The sequence below is a fragment of the Mytilus edulis genome, chromosome 1 (genome assembly GCF_963676685.1).
Source record: "Mytilus edulis chromosome 1, xbMytEdul2.2, whole genome shotgun sequence".
Lineage (NCBI taxonomy): Eukaryota > Metazoa > Mollusca > Bivalvia > Mytilida > Mytilidae > Mytilus > Mytilus edulis.
The window spans coordinates 82189677-82212155 of NC_092344.1; the positions used below are offsets into that span (position 1 = coordinate 82189677).

Genomic DNA, 22479 nt, shown 5'->3' on the forward strand with positions numbered 1-22479 from the left:
AATAGTTCATTTCAAATACGTTTTTGTTGCAGATCTTTAATACAAAAATCTTGATCTAGAACCAAGTTTAGTTACTAGGAACTTATAAAAGACAACAAACCTTCAGTTTTATAATTTGCCTAGGTGGAGCACATGCTATATTTGAAGAATCACTCTGACATATTCTAAAATAATCTACAAATTAGAGAAAGATGCACTTTTCATTACAGATAGTCGGTAGTGGTAGCCTTTTTCTCCATTGATTTGTCCAAAATGATGGTTCGTTTCGAAGCTGAAATATTTTCATATATGTGGTAAAATTTTCAGGGGTACGAGTAAGTAAGAGTTATTTTTTTCATTATTTTGCACACACAGTAAAAGCTTTTGTGGTGAGGCTTCTCGAGGTAAAGGGATTTTGTCACACAATACAATCTTAAAAGAATTTGATTCTTCGCTTACATTCAAGAACTGTACAGTTTTTACTATGTAGTTATTTGATGGTGTGCTTTAAATGTAGCTATTCGTGCATTTGATTGAATCGTCTCTGCCACTGCTGGTGGAGATTTATTTCCCCGAAGGTATCACAAGCCCAGTAGTCAGCACTGTTTGTGCTGACATGAATAATCATTTGATATATTTATATTTATAAATTAACTGTTTACAAATTTTTTGAATTTTTTTAAGTACTAAGGCTTTTCTACCTCAGGCATAGATTACCTTAGCTGTATTTGGCAAAACTTTTAGGAATTTTGGTCCTCAATGCTATTCAACGTCGTACTTTATTTGGCCTTTTTAACTTTTTTGGATTCGAGCGTCACTGATGGGTCTTTTGTAGACGAAACACGCGTTTGGCGTATATATAAAATTTAGTCCTGGTATCTAAAATGAGTTTATTTCTTGGTTTCTTTAGATTGCTTAAGTAATAAGTTGCTAATTAATGGTCAAATTAAAGGTGTACATCACATGTATGGAATACTCGTATCAAGTGTATGTTTTCCTTTGCAGTACCCACCGTGTAGAACGCAACATGCGGGGTGTCAGCTATTTTTGGCACGGGGTAGTTCTGTTGAAGCGGGGAAATACGATCAAGGTTATTCAAAGTATTAAAATTTCTTTTTTGAGACTTGTAAGAACCAAAAAATCAACTGTACAATATTCTATTTCCAGAAAACAGATGCATACCGTTTGAGTGCTCTATTTTCTCAAACACCTCTCCCTAGTTTTCCATGTTACAGAATTTGAGGCTTCATATGCAAGTTTCAGTTTAAATAAATGGTTCGGTTCCTTCCGTGCAACCCATTATTGGTACTAACAATTTCAAAAAAGGAATTTTAATATTTGAACTTACCTTGATAGTTTTTCTCCGCTTCAAAACCGCCACTTCGTGTAAAACATAGCCAACACCCTACATGTGGCGTTCGTTCTACTAGGTGGCACAAGCTATTCCTGTTGATATTGATTTGCTCTGGTGTACAAGATGCAATCATTCAAAAATCAATATGACATATTCTGAAATGAAATAATCAACAAAGTAGGGAAAGATGCACTATTAATAACAGGTAGACGGTAATGTTAACTCTTTTCCCCATTTATCTACTAATATCGCAATCTTAGACATGTATTTTTCATTTACCTGTATATATTATGAAAACCTTTTTTTTTCAAAAGTTTAAATATTTCGCGGTGGTGTTTTCCAATGGCTTTGTTTGGACTTGTTTGTTTCACTTTGCTTTGCTTTCTGGCCTTGAATGTTTGTCCCTAATATTTTATTTACTATTTATTTGCATTCAGATATTGCAGATCAAATTTATTCGTTCATATTTTTTTTTTTACGTTTTTTGAATGAGTTAAGCCTTCCAATTGATATTTTATCGTGATGTCAGTAGAATTGAATTACGAATGTTTTTTCGTATGATCATATCATTCAAATATACCAAACGTAGAATAATATACTATATCTGGTATTAAACAAAAATGGAGGAAGGAGCATGTTTTTTTGTTTAAAAATTTTGCTTCTTTTATATCAATGATATGTTTTGTATTCTAAGCCATGCAAATGAAAACAAAAGAATTAATAAGAATTCATTTTAATGTTTTTCAAAAGGGAATTGATTTATTGATATGAAATTTGAGTTTCAATTTCATTTTTAATAACTGACATCATATTCACATATTTAATTCTCTTTTCTGATAAATAAAACACATTTATAAATCACATAGCAAACAATTGTTATAATATGATTAAGTTCATAATATTCAATAAAGACAACAGTAGTATACCGAACAGTAGTAGTTCGAACGTCATAAATCGATTGAGAGAAAACAAATCCGGGCTGCCAACCAAAACCGAGGTGAACACGTCAAATATAAAAGGAAAACAACGAAACAACAGACACACTGAAGTGCATGAAAAAACAAAAACGACAATGCAACACACACAGAAACGAACTACATGTATAAGATAACAACTGCAATTTTCCTGACTTAGTACAGGACATTTTAAGAAAAAATGGTGGATGCAACCTGGTTTTGCGGGTAGCCAAACCTCGCGCTTTGGTGGCAATGTTAAATATAACACTGAAAAACGACAACATTACATGACAGGACTACAGAACAAATGAAAACAAGAACATTCAGGACAGAGAAATACATAAATAAACATTACAATAGGACATGTCGACATGCTAATAGTTATCAAAGGTATTAGGCTTATAACTAAATACACCATACGTGCGTTTCGTCTATATAAAACTCATTATCAAAGCCAAGCATGTACAAAGTCGAAGGGCATCGATGACCCAATATTCGAAAAAAAGTTGTGCCAAATGCGGCTAAGGTTATCTATACCTGGGATAAGAAAATCTTAAGTATTTAGAATAATTCTGACTTTTGCAAACATTAAATTTATAAAAAAAAATGACCATATAATTGATGTTCATGTTAACACCGAAATGGTGACTAACCACAGAATAAAAACGAACACTTAAAACAAAAATAAGACAGCACACAAAACAGCACAAAAGAACCATGGATGTCACCGACTGGATAACGCTAAAAAATTACGTCAAAGTTAAAAGTGACGTCAAAGGTAAAGTCGCCCCAAACTAAAATGTTACTAATGAACTGGGTGATTAATTATCTTCACTTTTGCATACAAATATAATATTAAAAAATTAAAATTACAGCTACAAACGATAACATATTGAACCATATCCGATTATTATGACAAATACAACATCATAGCTAAATACATTAATGTTGGATAGCAAAGTACTCTGACACGTCTCATGGTAATGCGAAATAACACTCGGCAAAACATTTAAATTCGGAAATAGGTAACGTTCGGTACTTAAACATCTTCAATTTTGTATCCTTTAAAATACATAAATATTTTTTGTAGTGATGTCTCATATCCATTCAAAGAAGAAATGATTATAGATATCTGATTTGAAACATAGCTCACAGTTTTTGCTATTAAGTACTTTGCAGCGGTACATATTATGGTAGATAACTTAAATATTATGCAGTAATTTCCATCTGAACATTTTCAATATATTATCTTTAAAAAAAGAAAGGTAAAAGAAAGATTTTTCTTTATTAAATTAATACCATTTTTGCATGATAGTTGTCTTTTTAATGAGCAAAAACCTACTGGAAGCTCTTTATTTGACCTGATTATAATATTATAAATATCTTAAAGTCATAAAAAACCTCAAATTAAAAAGAAGTATACATATGTTGGTTTTTTTTTATAACTAAGTGGATAGTTTTCATTATACAACTTATGTACAGATACTTTTTTCTGAGGAAAATACTTTAATTTGTCAACATTTACAAAAGGTTAACTTATTTTTAATTTTTTGTTAATTGTTAATTATTTATGATAAATAAGAAATTACAAAACTGTAAGGAAGCAATTCGCCGACATATTTTCCCAATGCATAGTGACATGAGCGTAACCCTCCTCGTAAAAATCCGGTGATCGCAATACGCATGGATCTGTCATTAAAATAAACAAGTATCTGATTGTACATGTTAAACACGTGCTAAATACCCATGCTTTTTATTATTTGTTCACTTTAAGGTGAAAATCGGTAAACTTCGGCTTCAAAACACGGCATTTAATGAGCAGCCATATTTTTAAAATCATAACTGACAGAGATTTTTAAAAAAAATGACGTTATACGAGATATTTGCGTAAAAAATGAGAAAATCGTGCGCAGAAAACTAAGTTTATGATATATACATGCATTGGTTCAAGAATTGGATAAACATTTTTTCCACCACTCACTCGTTTCATATGACTTTAAAACTCAAGTTTGTCTAGATTGTAATACAATCCATTATAAAACATTTTAATGTATTGAGTTATGATGATTTTAGTATGTTTTGATACATTACTCTTTAATTTTTTGGTCCAATTTTGGGGCAAGCTTTTCTAAGAGTACATGCTTCAGCGATCCAATTTTGTTTCTTTTTCGATTTATCTAATACATTGTGAGAAATTTCTCATTTATCATAAACAATTAACAATTAACAAAAATTATGGTTTTTTTTACCCAATGACTAAAATATAAACTTTTGCCATGAGTTTTTATATATTGGTTTTCCCATATAACTGTTTTTTTTTATATCTCTATAATCGCCAGGTACTATTGTCTTCAATCTCCATTTTCAATCCAACATTTCAAGATTTTAAAAGGTAAAATGTAGGTAATTTATTTTAGGTTTGCTAATGACTATGAGAATTAAGGTTATTAAATTATTTTTCCCACGTTTTTGTTAACTTTTAACTTTTGAGATCCCATATTTAAGGCGCATTAATAATAAACCACAACCTGTGATATGCTGTATTAATTTCTTATATGCAATAAAAGTCATATTTTCATACCAGGACTATATAGTCCTAATGAAAACAGATGCATAGGCTGCCTAGCGCCGGCTGGACCAATCATTAATTTTTAATTTAAATGTTTTTGAGTATAAGATTAGTTTAGTTTCAAATTGGGTTTTATAACTAAAATTTACCCATCCGGTTGCAAAGTGAGTCATTGTAAGTATGAGCTGTGTCATCCCTATACATGCCATTGCTTAATTGAAAAATCACAAATTAAAGAATAAGTATATTTGAGTTTTTCTTACTTTGACTTGGCTAGCATTGTTCCACGTTCTTCTTTGGGCTCTCTTTTGTCTTACTGTTATTTAATGTGGTTATAGAGACACTGCTTTTAAATTCCATGAAAAAAAATTTAAAACTGTGAACATAACTCTCAGCATTTTTTTAACAAGACCTTACAAATGATAAGGTTTCAAACACTGCCATACCAAACATACACATATACACTTGGACTGTACCCTCGCCCAGTAACTTCACGGTAATTAAAACATTTACAAAAAAATTCTTTCACCTATAAACGTATTCTCGGTATCTAGGTACTGACGTTGTTTATCATCTTATAAATATCGTGTTTCAGTATTTTTTTATTTGTCTTTGGTAATAAGATAACTGTCTAAAGATCAAATACAGCAATCACATAGTATCTAATCATAATCATTAGAAAACAAAAAAAAAACGTTTACGGTATGGCACATAGAAATTTTACACACAAAGTACTCAGTAAACAAAAATACCATAACGTGATCATCGCTCAATATCACAAATACGGGTAACAAGAATACCGAGCCACGCAAAAAGTATATAACCAAATATGGACTGAACAGTACAGGTTAATAATATAAAAAGACAACCAAAACGAAGAATATCACATACAATTAAGATGATAAGCAACGTCAATACCTATAACCTCAACTTCCAGACAATCATGGTATTTGTGAAGATAACACGGAATATTTATAAACCAGGTCTTGTTAGCACACCATGAATATTTTTAGAACAAAAATACATGAAGTTCTTTGGCATATTCCGGGTTTATGAACTTTTTTCTGTGCGGATGCTGATAGTAATCAAAGGACAATATCAATCAAAACCAAGGAGTAAACAAAGACTCACAAAACCAAAGGACATTTACATCAACAGTTATAAATAATAATTAAGAAACAACACGAACTCCACTAAAAATCGGGAGAGAAATCAAGTGCTAAGGAAGGGAAAGCATTCCTTGCATCGTATACGGCACCCGTCGTATTATTTCTTTGTTCAGTTCGGTGATGATGATAGGTTATTATGACTGAGGAAGAATATCAGATATGATTTCTGACACACTTTTGTCATAATGGTCAATCAGCTCATAATGGCAACCGTAGAACTTCTTCAGTGATGACCTTAATTTGATTGATTCAAGGCTTATTATTTGATGCGGCACGCGTTTCGTCTACATAAGACTCACAAGTGACGCTCAGATCAAAGTAGTAAAAAGACGTTTTTTGCTGTATATTTATCTTATTCTAAAACATTTCCTTAATACATGTTTCATAAAAGTTTGTACAGATAATATTCATATGTAATCAAACCTAATTACATTTAAGAAAGAGGGTTTAATGATACAGATCTGTCAAAAAATCATCTTTACCCGAAATGTTATAGTTTGAAGTCGTTAAAATTACATTTTACGTTAGCAGCGTCATTTCCCCTTGTCTTTGTTCCGTAAGCCCTTTTACACCAGTTACGTAAAATTTGATCGATTTTAAAGTTAACGTCTGATTTTAAATTTATCATGTGTTTGACGTTTTTATGTTTTATATGCTGCATTATGTTTATCTCTAACATAAAGATAATAACTTGTCGTTCTTAACGGGGCTCGCGGGTCTGTGTCAATTTTTTAATTTAATATAAGATTTCTTTATATTTTTCTATCAATGTTTATCCTATACTTAATAAAAAAAAATATTAAAAAATGGGGTCACCGTTCATTTACGCTCACAATCTGACTTTGAAAGAAGCATACATTTTTGGTAATGTACCTTTTTCTGTTGAACTAATAGGAGAAATAGTGGTAATATCGAAATAAAAAAAGAAATAAATTACAGAAATCGCTTAAATTTTACAATTAATTAGTTTATGTACAGCTTATACGAAAACAGCACTAAAAATATAGGTCACCGATGAGTTAAAAAAAGATATTTCAATTGTAATGCCCAAAAATTGCATTGTTGCACCAAAGGGAGATAATTTGAAGCTTTTTCAATGATATCTACATTTTAAAAGTCACCTGTGGCCAACACGAATGTATTTTTGGAATGAATTGTGTACCATATGATAAAGTAACAACTTCTAAAGGTAATAAATAAAATGTATAACGAAAAATTAATGTTTAATTTTTTTTCTAAAAATATTATACCCGCGAGCCTCCTAAATTGAAGTACGGTGCGTGCAAGTACATTATATTTTAAAAGAGGGACGAAAGATGTTAAAGGGACAGTCAAACTCATCAATCTGAAACAAACGGACAACGCCATAGCTAAAAATGAAAAAGACAAACACATAACAGCACACATAACACAACATAGAAAACTAAACAATATACAACACGAACCCCACCAAAAAACTAGGGGTGATCTCAGGTGCTCCCGAAGGGTAAGCAGATCCTGCTCCACATGTGGCACCCGTCGTTTTGCTTATGTGATAACAAATCCAGTAAATAGTCTAATTCGGTAGGTCACATTCATGAAAGGGAAGGGGATTGTAGTAGTGACGGAAGGAACATATCCGATATCATTTGTAAAACGGTTATTCAATAAAGGTCAACCAACTCGTGATGGCGTCCGTAAAATTAACGAAGGGATGATTTCAATTTCCCCATTTGGAACTCTTGGTTTAATAGCTTCCTTGTGAGCAGCAACCCTCTATCAAGAAAATCATGATAGGAAATGCATGCACGGGAATATCGTATCAATTGAGAGATATATACCCCGTATGCGGGTGCTGCTGGAATATTGCTACTTAGAAATGGAACACAATTGGAAAGCTGAAGTCATCTCTTTTGTCGTAAAGTTTTGTTTTCAACCGACCCTCATTTTCAATTTCAACTTTCAATGTAAGTCAAGATATGAGGCCGACTTAACAGAATCTGTAGTATCCTTTATCTCTAGCTCGATTGGATAGATGCGTTCCACATAGTCACCAAATTTTGAATTATTTAGTGAAAGAACATCATCTATATAGCGGAAAGTAGAGTTAAAGGATATTGCTAACTTCTTATCTTTCTTCCTAAGAAGTTCCTGCATGAAGTCAGCCTCATAATAATGAAGAAACAAGTCGACAAGTAGAAGGGCACAGTTTGTTCCCATTGGAATGCCGACAGTCTGTTGAAAAACACGTCCTCCGAACGTAGCAAATACGTTGTCAATCAAGAAATCAAGCATCTTGATAATATCACTTTCAGAGAATTTTTTGTTTGAATCAGACTGATCCTTTACAAAGTAGAATTAATCCCTCCCTAAGACAAGATTTTAACCTTCGGTTTTTTTAACTGAATTGGTAAGTACATTATGAGATACTCACAGTAACTTGGATCAGGTATGTGGTATTCCTCTGCCAATATGATAAACTTCGAATGTATGATGGCTTATTGGGCTTGTTGCAATGCTGCATCATTTGCACATGTGTTTAAATTTTCGGGGAACAAATTCAGGTTTATGTTTCCATAATATAGCACAGCCCGATATCTTATGTGATAAGGCTCCCCAAAGTACAAAAAAAAACTTTATTCACACAGTCCGTAAGTTCTTTGGAAATTTAGGTTTTGTACATATTTTTAAAACCTGAATAGTTTGTATACCTTCATAATTTTACATCCTGCTCTCCAAATCAGCACAAATGGTTAAGTTAAGTCACTTTTTAAAAATAGATAGTTGACCATTATTACTGCACATATAATTTCTTTTGTTTATGGACTACTTTAGACTTCCTCAATTTGAGGCGTATAAGGGATATTGACTCCGCTGTGGTTTGCTGTCGTGAATCTCTCTGAAATATAATTCATGAAAACAATATAACATTTTTTTCTATCTTCATTTGTAGTCAGTGCGAATAATTTTTTTTATTAAAAGTGTTTTTATTTTTTCCGTTCAAATTAAGGTCGAAGACTATAAAGATTAACTGTTATTTAGCATAATAATACATTAAAGTATTGCGTAGATTTTCAAGCAACCTTGAATAGAAAAGGTTTCCCTATTTTTCTACACATTAAGTACGATTGGTACGTACCTCAATTGTTGATGCTGTTTTGCGGTATTATTTAAAGCATGAGATTATTTTATTCATCATGAGGAATTTAAATGCGTATTACCAAAAAACTAGCATAACGTTTTATTTGATTATTATTTCAACGTTTCCAAAACACCTTGTTTATGATTTTAAGGGTTATAATGCTGTGCACAGGTACATTAATCAAACAAATATGAAATGAATTGATTTGACACGGCCTTAAGATTCTAAATACAGAAATTTCGATCTTTGCAGCAGAAGATTATTCTTGAAACGATGAGAGCTGAGATTGCATAATGAAAGATTAAACGGCACTGTTCTCGTCTTATTTTTTTTTTTCTCTTATCAACGGAAGTTTTTTTTTTTCTAGAAATGCATTCTGAAAAAGGAAATTGAAAAATAAGTATTCACTTTTCTGTTGACGATGAAAAAAACAACAATGTCTTAAATCCTTAAATCTAGAAAAAAAACAATTGTCATATAATTAAGGTAAAATGTACTGATATTTGAATTATTGGCGTATTTTTTATTTGACCTTTCTTCGTACTATTAACTTTCCAATACGTATGTAAGACGATTTTTTTCAAAAATGCAGCAAAATGTGAGAATGATATGGATAATGAATTTCAAATAATAAAATAAGTGAAAATAATTCTATTAAAAAATGCGAAGATACTGATATTTTGTAAAGTTTCTTAACCGCCGATATGATATATGTTTTTAAAGTATTTAAGACTTTAAAATGACTACCGCACAATATTTGTAATGACAGTTGACCTAATTGTGACACAGGTTCATCATGGATACATTTTCAATTAAGTCCATTCGGTATGTTAAAATAGCTCTTGTTCTAGTGTAGTTTTAAAAAGCCTACTGCAAAAAATTTCAATCTATTCATTCTTTGCTGTTATATCAATATAACTGGTGAACATTATATAAAATATGAATATGCCTCTGCAATTTCAGTAGAGATGAACAATGATTATAAACCTTCCGTTCAACAATTAGTTTCACCAGTTAGTTGAAAGCATAATCGGGTACACACAATATCGTTTGTTATGAATAGTGAAAATATCCAAACGAAATTAATACCAAGTTGTAGCTACATATCCTCTAAATACGTTTAGTATTGATTCATAAAATACACATTGACATTAATGGCATATCTGAATAATTTTCCTAAGTTTAATGACTGTTCCCAGTTCTCACTACGATAGATACGGTTGAGAATCGGGAAACGTCTAATAAACCGGATAACTAGTCAGACGAATCACGTGTATAACCATTTAAAAGTTCTTTTGGGAAACGTTTAGTGTGCAAATCATTTTTTATTCGAACTTACCAATCTCTAATTGGAAAAGAAAAGTCAATTTCAGCCTGTGCTTGGCTGCCGTTCCAAAAATTAGATAGATAATAAATATATAATTAATTGAAGAGTAAGTAAACTTGAGTTATCTGTCGTGTTACATGGTTTAAGCCAGCGCTCAACCTGTTACCAAAAGAGGAAGAAGTATTTCGAGGTAAAACATTGTTCCGTACTATGCTTTGAGTTCTGTTAATGTACTTTTTCTAAAAGAGGGGCGAAAGATACCAGAAGGACAGTCAAACTCATAAATGGAAAAAAAATGACAACGCCATGACTAAAAAGAACACGACAAACATACACAACATAGAAAACTGAAGACTAAGCAACACGAATCCCACTTAAAACTCAAGGGTTATCTCAGGTGCTACGGATGGGTAAGTATATCCCACAAGGCACCACTCGTGTTGCTCATCTTATAACAAAACGGTAAATGGTATAATTCAGTAGGTCACATTCGCGAAAAGGGAACGGGATTGTAGTTTCAATATAATGAACATATTCGATCTCATCTGTGAAACGGATATTCCATAACGGTGTACCAACTCGTGATGGCGTCCGTAAAAATTACGAAGGAATGATTTCAACTTAACCAATTGTAATTCTTTGTTAAATAACTTATTTGAGAGCAGCAACTCTCTATCAAGGAAATCATGATAGAAAATACAAACCTGGGAACATTGTATCAATTGGAAGATATATACTCCGTATTCAGTTGCTGTTGGAATGTTGCTACATATAAATGGAAAGTTCACAATCGGGAAGCTGAGATCGCCTCTTTTATCGTTAAGTTTTTTGTATTCGACCGATTTTGGTTGTTAATTTATAGATTAAGTCAAGATTTAAGACAGAATTAAATGTATCTGTTTTATCCTTTATTTGTAATTCGATGGGATAGATGGGTTCAACATAGTCACCAAATTGTGAATTATTTTAAAGGCTCGCTTTGATATTCAACTCCCATCAACTGAGGTCACATTCTCTTGAGTAATGAATGTTTTCGTTTGGGTGTGTGATAAAGTGACCTATAGCTTTTGGATTAACTGGTATTCAATGAACATGTTGGTTAATGGTATATGGGTTATAGAGGCACTGCTTTTACATTCCATTCAAATACACTAAAAGCAAGAAATATAACGCTTTACATACTTTTTAAAAACAAACCTTTGCTATAACAAATATAAACATATAAACATACGTTGGACGGTTTTTCGCTTATGCTATGGAAGGTAACACACTTGTTGATCAATCTGCACTGATGTTAGTGAATCTCGGTGGCTGTGATGATAACTCAGAAATTCTTCACAATCTTATGTATATCCAATGTGATTATTTCTGTAAAACAATTGTCATTAAGCAATAAGCAGTAGTGTAGGTCTTTTTATAATCTCTAATTTGCCGTTTCAGTTTAACTGGATTGGTTTTCCAGAAACTGAAATAAGACAAAACATTACTCAAGTTGGGTTATCATTTAATTTAAACATTAACTGTATGATTAAGAAATAAACAAATTCTTAAAAGTTTCACCACAATAAAGAGAGACTTTTCCTTATGAAGTTGCAGGACATTCATTTCAAATATGTTTATAAGAAGTAAACAGTAGTAGCTTCATAGCTGAATACCAGTAGTGCATGCTAGTATATTTCATTCTTAAAAACGTAGGTCAAACCTTGCTTTAACTAAACATGTTAAAGGGAAACTTCGCAAAAAATTCAAAAATTGATATTATGTCCATTCTGTATAAAAACGCTCAAATTCATAGATATTAAAGTGTTATTCTGCTAGATTAGAGATCACCATTGATTTTAGATTTAGAGTATCAATTCTCTGCGTTCGGCCATTTTGTCATCTTCTCCGATTTGAAACCCCCGATATGTCTAAGGACTAAAACTACAGTAACCTGATGTAGTCGTAATTGCGTATCGATATCTTGTCAATCGTACGGTTGTTTTATCCGACTAGTAAACTAATTTGATACGGAAAATTTTCTTTTTTTTGCATGAACCCCCTGGCGAGTTTTGGATGTGTCTATGGGCCACTCGATATCTCTCGGCCGGAAGTCAGAATAAAATTCTCGGAACGTCTCGAAAGTTTTCGGTCATTTATACAGGTCTTTAAAACAGGTTGTTATCTACGTCTTTGTTATGGTCCCTTGATGGCCCTTGACGACGCAATTATATTTGTTTTAAAACGACCACTGTACACTGTGTGTATCTCGGTCAAATTTATAACGTGGTATTGTATGTTGTCTCGATAACATGTGAACTAATTATGTTTGAAGATTTAATAACGGGATATTGAGTGTGTATTTCATCATAGACTTACGGGAGAGAAGATTCTGGTTAAAATATTAATATTAGATCGGAAAACAGAAAGATAATATTCTTATAAAAAGTATTTCATTCAATCGGAATCAAAGAAATATATACAAATTATATACTGCATTTATGTTTCTGAAGAAACTAACAATGATTGAAATCAGATTATTTTAGAGTTGTAATTAAGAAATAAGTATTTTATATTACAAGATACTCTGCTTTGGTATTTTTAAATATTCATTTGTAAAGGAAACATAAAAATTAAATCTCAATAAATTCTTGCATCCTTCAAAAAAAATTGTTTATAAACAATAATCTTTATATGTGTACGTTAATTATTTCATACCATTTTAGTATTTAGGTTTTATGAGTAATTATTATTTATGTTTTTGTATTGTAATATATCCATAAAACGGAAATTAAGATAAATTTAGTAAATATTTAAATTTTAAACGGTCGTGAATAAAAATACTTGTGTATTTTCAATTCATAAAGCATGATTTTAAATCCTTGCAACTCACAACAACCGTAAAAATAATTTACAATAATCACAACAAAATGTAATTACAACCATAATGTTGATTATTTCATACCGTTTTAGTATGGATTTAGAAGTCTTTGCTTATATTTTGTATAGTAATATATTCACATAGTGGAATGTTAGAATTTAAAAGTAGATTCATTCGATAAATAAACTGCCCATATATATTCAAAAGAATTTGAAAAAAAAATACTAATAGGAACGTTAGTTTTTTATAAAATTTAAATTCAATTTTTGTTTGTTTGTTTTAATAGTTTGACCGTATAGCATCTACATATTTGTACTATATGGTACGGTTTTGAAAATTGTATTCATTGTGTTGACCAACTATCCTACACCTCTTGATTCATTCGCATTATAGATCACATTTCAAAACCACACTATCGGTTTGCGTTCTCAAAAATTCCGGATAAAATGTCAATGAATCCGGAGTCTAAACATGTAGGCCGTTTAACATTCGAATTCAACTATTACATTAAGATATGTGATGATACAAATGCGTATTCTTTTCCTGCGTATCAGTGAGATGCTTTCTATTTACTATTTCGTGCGCTAAGATACTACTTGCATGCAATACTATCAAATTCACTCGTGACAGCTTATTTTCGTTTTTGTTATCTAAATTCAGAACACGGCAGATAGAGCTTCACATGTGACTTTAAAGCACGGTCATAATTTCTAACGGTATTCTGACCTCGAGTTGTTTCTCTTTTGTTTCTTTTTTGAGACACTGTCCTATTATAAACTTTGACCTTTTCGAAAAGCTAAGGATTGTCTACCCCAGGAATAGATTCCGTAACTTTGTAATGTATTTAGCCTTTTTACTTTTTTCATGCGAGCGTCACTGATGCTTTTTTGTATCTACTGAACTCGTGTCTGGCATACATCATTTTAATTCTGGTATCTTTTTATATCTACATACCTTTTTATATAAATTGGTTATTTGAAAGTGTGTACAGGTATTCATAAACTTCTGAATTAAGAAATTTTTCGGCAAAACTAAGTTTCCCTGTAGAATGTTTGAATTGATTTAAGTAAAATCAGGAATTCTTAAAATTTGAGAGGTTTTATGAGACCAAAATAAGTCTCTTCATAGAGGTCCCAATCAATTGCATGCCACAGATTTCACCGCATACAACATCTACCATGAGTACAGACAGCTTCAAATACGAGTTGAGAATATATAGGCATTCATGTAGGAAACAAAATATAAAGATATGATAGATAAAATAAATGCATCCAGAATTCCACATTGTAAAGCAAACTGAGTAGGTTTGTGCAATTTGCATAAGACTTAAAGTCATCCGGTTAGTAGAAATTAGGATTTTCCAAAGGGTTATAATCGGAAAAATGATGACCATTCCCAAGTATGAATAAAATAGTCAAGCATTAAAATAACTATTCAAATAGAAGCTGTAAATATATACTTTCAACTGACTTCTTCTATTCACAGTCAATTATTTCAATTCAAAAGCAAACACAAATTCAGCAACAATCTTTTGGTGACCCGGCAGTCAGCGGTCTTAGGTTCGTGTATTGCTTTTCTTTTTTTAAAGAAAGCAACTTGTTTTAAAAATAACCATGGTCTGTTATTATTGGAATTTGTTAAAAAGTCAAAGTTCAAATCATAAATAAGTGTTCCTTGAAAATTGAATTGTTTTCTAAAATCTAATTTGTTCATAATTCTTTTATGTAATAAACTTTATTCAAATAAATTCTGATCTTTTCTCAACTGATCACCCGCTTGGCTAAAGGTATTACTCCCAAAGGTATTGTGAGGGGTGTGAGGTGACACGTCCAGGTATTCAAGCGATTTCCTGTCGGGCTTGTAAGTTCATGCATCGTTTCACTTCTTAGGGTATTGATCAGTGTACACGGCCGATAACTTATAACTTTCCATTTTGAACTATTAGGTGTATATTATACACCTCTGTCTCACGTGTCCGAAAGTGATATAATATACTAGTCATTGCTAAACGCATACGCTTGTTTATAAATAACATTTCTGGTGTAAAGAATATCATTTATAAAGATATAAATAATACAAAAAAAACCAGATTTGATGAAATAAAAATCTATATAAATACTTTTTCCCAGGGTAAATTTGGTAAAATGTTATATATACTAGTTGTCAATAGTGAAGGACAGATTGATACATACCAGAAATATTGATTTAAAAATGTACGCACTTGTCGACCATTCGTTTATACGCCTGGATAATAAGTTATGGAACTATAGCACATATTGAAATATATTCATGTATACATTGAACATAAGAAAGAAACATACATTTTGTGTAAATTGGGGTTAAAGTTTTGTAAATAGACTAGTCCACGTATGCCAACAGTATGTAATAGACTATTGTATACCAAAAGAAGAAGAAGAAGAAGAAGAAGAGAGCCAATTTGATTTAAATACAGGTCGATATATAACTTGCTTTAGCTCATCGAAGTTATGGACATAGTAAAATCACAGATTTATATATCAATTAAATTGTTCTCGAACAAAGGAAGAAATTCGTCATCATCACAATTGTTCCGACATGCATGTAATATATACGCAACTGGGCGTACACTAATGATCCTCAAGGGATGTGAATATTTTCAAGGAAAACTATAGAGTATCAAAGTTTCAAATCAATTTCGGGATTTATTTTCTTTCTTGATATTCAATGACAGCAATTTAAAGAATAAACTGCTTGTCCGCATTAGGGGTATTCTTGCCAGTTAAAACAGACTTAAAATTCGTTCTGTTTTTTTTAAACATCGCTGGTCAAATAGCTAAAGTATTAGATAAACGGACAGAAAGTCACAGGACATAACGTCTCAGGACATAAAGTCACAGGACATAAAGTCACAAATTTGGTAGGACAAAAAGTCACAGGACAAAAAGTCACAAATAATCTGTTGACAATTGTTTGAATATATAAGAGAAATATCTTGAAATATTTACTTTTCAATAAATATAATCATATTAAAGTTAGGAAATGTTTCATTATATTTGAAAAATAAAGTTAATCACGCAAAAGAAAGATTTCTAGCCAAATTCTAGGCACTATGAAGCCATTTAAGTGCCAAGTCACTTTGACATTTTATTTCATTATTTGATTATTTAATCATCTTAGATAATTTTTTGATAAATTTTGTTTACAAAGTTGGTTTATATACAATAGTTGAAGAAAAATATTTTTGTAGAAATAAGCGTTTTATATTCAAAGAAAATAATCAGAAAAAATGAATTGTGACTTTTTGTCCCGTGACTTTTTGTCCGTGACTTTTTGTCTGTGACTTTTTGTCCTGTGACTTTCTGTCCTACATTCAAGTATTATACGTTGTGAGACGAAGACTTTTTAATTAGGACATTCCCGATTATGCATAAATTTTGTTGATGTTTTTCACATTTGAAAAGAATATCTTTTCGATTCCATTCCAAGAAGATCCTTTAATTTCCTAATTTTTAAAAAAAAAAAACATCTTTTTTTCAAATAGCTGAAGTATTCATGCGTTTGAAATATTTAAGGTTGCCGATTCTAATTTAGAATAGTACACTTTTTAGTTCATACACTCGTGTTTAGAAGGCTGTTTTTATTTATAATAAATTTATTCAATTAAAATAATTCAGTATTTTATCGTTACAAAAGTAATCAGAAGTCATAATTCATTTAAAAGTGATCTTATGCAAAATATAAAAATATACCTGAAATGCCAGTGAACCTTGACGCCTAGATTTCACTGAACGAAGATCAAAAGATTAAAATTACATAATGCTAATCTTTTAATTACCTTGAGTTAAACTAGTACTACACATTCAACATTCACTAAGTGTCACAAAACAATACACATTTTATTTCCACCGTACAAGCAAGTGAAACTTTTTGCTAGAATGAAGCAAAAAGGTCAGAATACAAACATATACTTTTAATACACTATCGATCATGTCAGTTTCATATGTTTGTTTAAAGTATTTGTAGAAAAAAATATCATAAAAATGTTCTATTGTATGATTTACTTTTATTATTAAAATTCGTTTAAAAAAAATCACACGATCTAATTTTAAAAGTTGCATGGCTATCATTTATTTTTCGTTGGTTAATAGCTACACCAAAAGTCATCGATGCGCTAAATCACGTTATCAGATGGTTAACGAACAAGACTTAAATGAGATTAATTTCACTCTCGGCATGCAAAAAGACTTAAACTACGTCACTTAAGTCAGGAAGTTTCAAGAAATAAAATAAATAATTCCCAATTCTTCTTTATTAGTTTTCATATCAAAATAAAACTTGGTGAATAGGTTTTTTATGGTATTATGAACATAATAAGATGAAAAGTGAAAAATCGCGAATTATCCCTTTAAGGGCATACGATACAGTTTTTATCCCGTATTTAAATTTTTATGAAAATTTGCATGTAGGCAATTTTTTTTCCTGATTAAATCAAATATGTAATAAAAAAATATACCTTCATATGTTACTGTTTGAGTAAATTGAGGTTCAAATTTCAGATATTTCCTAAAAATACGGATTTGTGGACGTATTTTCCTTTTGATAGAAATACATAACTTTTTTGTTTTAAAAGATAAACACGATCTGTTTTTTGTTAAATTATTTGTAATTTATATATTATTATATAAATATTGCATAAATTTGTAAATTAAAAAATAACTCAAATTAATTAAATGATCATAAATGTAGGAAAAACCGTCATTTCTTGCTGTATATTAATCAAACTAAAACAAATCGCACTATTTACGTTTTCATGAAAATTGGTACACATAATCTTCTTACGTAATCAAACAAAATGTTATTTTAAAAAAGAGGGGTTCATAAACTCGTTTTTGAGTAAAATCAGTTTGAATGATAAAAATCAGCCGAAAACTACACCTTTCCCCGATAAGTCAACGTTTGACGTCGCGAAAATAACAATTTACGTTAGCAACGTCATTACCTCCCCTGTTACTGTATGGTATGCCCTTAAGTGTTCATAACAGAAGGAAACTTTGATTTTCATTTTAATTTGGATTTTCCACAAGTTTAATCTGCACGATACGAAAGTAGAAGTATATTACCCGTACAAAAAGATTTCAGATTGAGATTAACTTTTTAATTAATTAGCACACACCGTTTACCTGTTGTGATGTATATTCAAGGTAAAGGGGTTCCCTTTTCACACAATAAGTTTTTATTGTAATCATTCTCGTTTCAAAGCGCTTTTCTTCATCATTCATATGTTTATAACATCCGTTATCGCAAAATCTGAAACAAAATAAGCATTGATAAGGTTGTTTAATCATTTCAATGAAATATAAACTGTATAATTGAGAGAGAAAAATCAGATTTCTAAAAATATTATCACAAAACAGAGAGATAATCCCCCTTTTGGTTTATTAATCTTCATGTTAACCTTTTTATAAGCAATCAGTAGTTTCTTTATAGATGTAGGAGTTAATGTCCTGTGGTTTTAAATGTTTGACACTCCCTTTTTCACTGAGAAATGACACTATCTAATAATATGTTACTGTACATTAAAATATAACAATTCCTGCATTTGTAAGATCAATTTGTCTTGGGTTTTATTTTATTGTTTTCGTTATAAAATACTAATCAATGGTTCCATTATTGGTGTACAACACACGTATCGAATACTCGTATCAAACAACTCATTATCAATTGCAGGATCAAACTTTGTATCTACGCCAGACGCGGATTTCGTCTATACAAGACTCATCAGTGACGCCCGAATCCAAAAAAGTTTAAAAGACCACATAAAGTACGAAGTTGAAGATCATTGACGACCAAAATTCCTAAAAGTTTTGCCAAATACAGCTAAGGTAATCTATTTCTGAGGTAGAAAAGCCTTAGTATTTCAAAATTTCAAAAGTTTTATCAGCTATTACTGTCGATGTTACTGATGATGGCAAAACCTTTGGTTTTTTAGTGTCATGTTGCCTTGCAATATGACAACAGTAAATATTTAATCAAAAACTAGTTCCTTCTTTAAGAAATTGACGTATGCTTTCAAGTGTCTCAAATAAACAACCACATTGATTATGCCTAAAAGAAGTGCTAAAGTCTCGTGCCAATAGTTCATTTCAAATTCGTTTTTGTTGCAGATCTTTAATAAAAAAAATCTTGATCTAGCACCAAGTTTAGTTACTAGGAACTCATAAAAGACAACAAACCTTCATTTTTAAAATTTGCCTTGGTGGAGCAGATGCTATATTTGAAGAATCACTCTGACATATTCTAAAATAATCTACAAATTAGAGAAAGATGCACTTTTCATTACAGATAGTCGGTAGTGGTAGCCTTTTTCTCCATTGATTTGTCCAAAATGATGGTTCGTTTCGAAGCTAAAATATTTTCACATATGTGGTAAAATTTTCAGGGGTACGAGCGAAGTAAGAGTTATTTTTTTTTTCGTTATTTTGCACACACCGTAAAAGCTTTTGTGGTGTGGCTCCTCGAGGTAAAGGAAATTTTTTTTCACACAATACAATCTTAAAAGAATTTGATTTTTCGCTTACATTCAAGAACTCTACAGTTTTACACCTTTATTCTATTATCGTCTGATCTCAACATCAACACAAATGATTACGATCAGTAACTTGTTAAAGATTCAAACATGCCCAATATCATTGCACAAAGACCTTTTGTTATTTATTCTTAGTTCATCATTGAAGCCTCGGTCACACCTTACCGGATAGCACGAAGGGACGCCTAACGGATGAAAATAAAAGTCGTACGTTGACAAAATTGTTATCCGTTGGAAGTCCGTTGATGTACTGACCGAATAAAACGGACGTGTAACGGATGCATAACGGACACACACCGGATACGCAACGTACGTGAAACGGTCACGTACCGGACAGATAGGATGTTGAACGTACATCCAACAGACGAGTACCACATAAAACGGACAGCTAACGGAAGCGTACCGGATAAAACAGATGAACAAGATATACGGAAAAATCAAAGGCGAAAATACATGTAAATCGCCTAAATATTTCTCTGTGTTACTTTTTTTGGTTTGTTCCTCCAAAGGGCAGTGTCTGGCCTGAATAGGAACTGCTTGATTGTGAAGACGTGCCTATACTCTAAGATCGATTATGAATAATAAGAATTCATGAACTTTAAGAAATCTGACACACCAATAATTGGCATTTCTGACGCGAAATTTTCAATTGACATTTATCCATTTCAGATCCGTTCTTCATCCGTTTTATCCGTTATACGTCCGGTAGAAGTCCGTTTCTCATCCGTTTAACATCCGTTTTATCCGTTAAACGTGCGGTAGAAGTCCATTGGTGAATTTATCTTCCACACCTTCAATGGATACAAAACAGAAACGAAACGGACGAGTACCGTACAAAACGGACGCCTAACGGACATTCAACGGACATTTTATCCGTTGGACGTCCGTTCAAAGTTTTGTACATGCTCAAAATTTTCCACCGGACAGAACGGACGTCGACGGATAAAAAGTTCGCTTAACGGACATGCAACGGATATGGACGACGTCTAATGGATAAGAACGGACGTCTAACGGACATGAACGGATTGGAAAAAAGTAATCCGTTCGGCGTCCGTTCGAGCTATCCGGTAAGGTGTGACCAAAGCTTAAGAGGCGTATTACAGAAAGATCTCCACCTGTGATATGCTGTTTTTATTATTTTTATGCAATTACAGATATATTTTCAGGTGTAATACAATCATTGATGTTTACCTAAAGTCTTGGTTAAATTTGCACTTTTTAAAAATAATGCTTAGTTCATCTTGGTTTCAAATATAAAAAAATACTTTGAATGAGTAAAGTTTATCCTGTCCAGTACTATAGACAAAATTAACATTGCCTTACATATAAGAAAATAATCATGACTGGAAGTTAACCATTCACCCTTTTTTTGTGTACAGGCTTTAGTAACCATTTAACCTCAAGTTTCGAAAATATTCTAAAGAATCAAATTAAAATATAATACGTTTTGAAATAACCAAGATATATGTTTATCACCCAGAAATTGGATGATTGATTACCTACAACTGTCAAATTCAAGGGAATATTTTTTCTACCCTTTTTCGTACGCAACCAGATGAGACGTACTATGACTTAATGGTATTACATCTTTTACGCAAGGACTTTAAATGCAGTTGTCAGCTACTCATGTAGTACACACGGTATTCCTTATCACATTATTCCAACTTTTGGTCGATTGAAGTTTTTTATGCCCCACCTACGATAGTAGAGTGGCATTATGTTTTCTGGTCTGTGGCTCCGTTCGTCCGTCCGTCTGTGGTTCCGTTCGTCCGTCCAGGTTAAAGTTTTTGGTCAAGGTAGTTTTTGATGAAGCTGAAGTCAAATCAACTTGAAACTTAGTACACTTGTTGCTTATGATATGGTCTTTCTAATTTTAATGCCAAATTAGATAATTACCCAATTTCACGGTCCATGGAACATGGAAAAGGATAGTGCGAGTGGGGAATCCGTGTACTTAAGACACATACTTGTTTACTTATGTTATACCAGAACTTGAAAATTCGACATACGTTAACATGGTTAAGTAACAGCTTATGAAATGAATAATAAATTTCATTTACTATAGTTCCGGAGAGAATTATTTGTATTGTTTTTTCGCTTTAGTTTGTAACTGTCATTTTAAATTGGTGATAGATTTTTTTTAAATATTCCGTTTTAGAAAATAATGAAAGATATGCGTTTTATTTTTATTTATTTTTTGCATTCGACGCGCTTTTCTTTGCTAAAAACGCTGAACAGTGACCATGCATATGTTTAAATCTTCTTGCACAATAATGTGGTACTAGCATTATCTTATTTTGGTGTTTTCACTATCTCAGAACAATTTTGGGAACACTCAACGCATTACAAGGTCCGTTCAATGAACAGCATGCGAAACTCATTTCGTTTGGGCAATATAATGATCGATTCAAACAAATTCTCTGTAGTTAGTCCTGAAGAAAACAGATAACTAGGCTAACCTCGTGTCGGCTAAACGATTATTTTTGTGTATAAATTTAAAAGGTCTTTGAGTATATGATAGATTTGCAAATATTTTTTTTTTTACTTGAACATACCCATCAGGTTACAAAATGGGTCAT

General features: G+C 31.6%; 1 long non-coding RNA gene across 2 annotated transcripts in view; it reads right to left on the reverse strand.

Annotated features, from left to right (window-relative positions):
• Positions 1 to 2: 2 nt before the first annotated feature.
• The window catches only part of LOC139491986 (uncharacterized), a 31244-nt gene continuing 8767 nt past the window's right edge, over positions 3 to 22479 (reverse strand). Inside the window, exons 4-9 of one of the 2 annotated variants that reach the window (XR_011656684.1) lie at positions 18495 to 18621; positions 11707 to 11843; positions 8718 to 8905; positions 5122 to 5204; positions 1328 to 1488; positions 3 to 271 (exon numbers count right to left, since the gene is read on the reverse strand). This is a non-coding gene — a long non-coding RNA (uncharacterized lncRNA). The remainder of the gene's footprint in view (positions 272 to 1327; positions 1489 to 5121; positions 5205 to 8717; positions 8906 to 11706; positions 11844 to 18494; positions 18622 to 22479) is intronic. The other variant, XR_011656685.1, reaches the window with a different exon arrangement.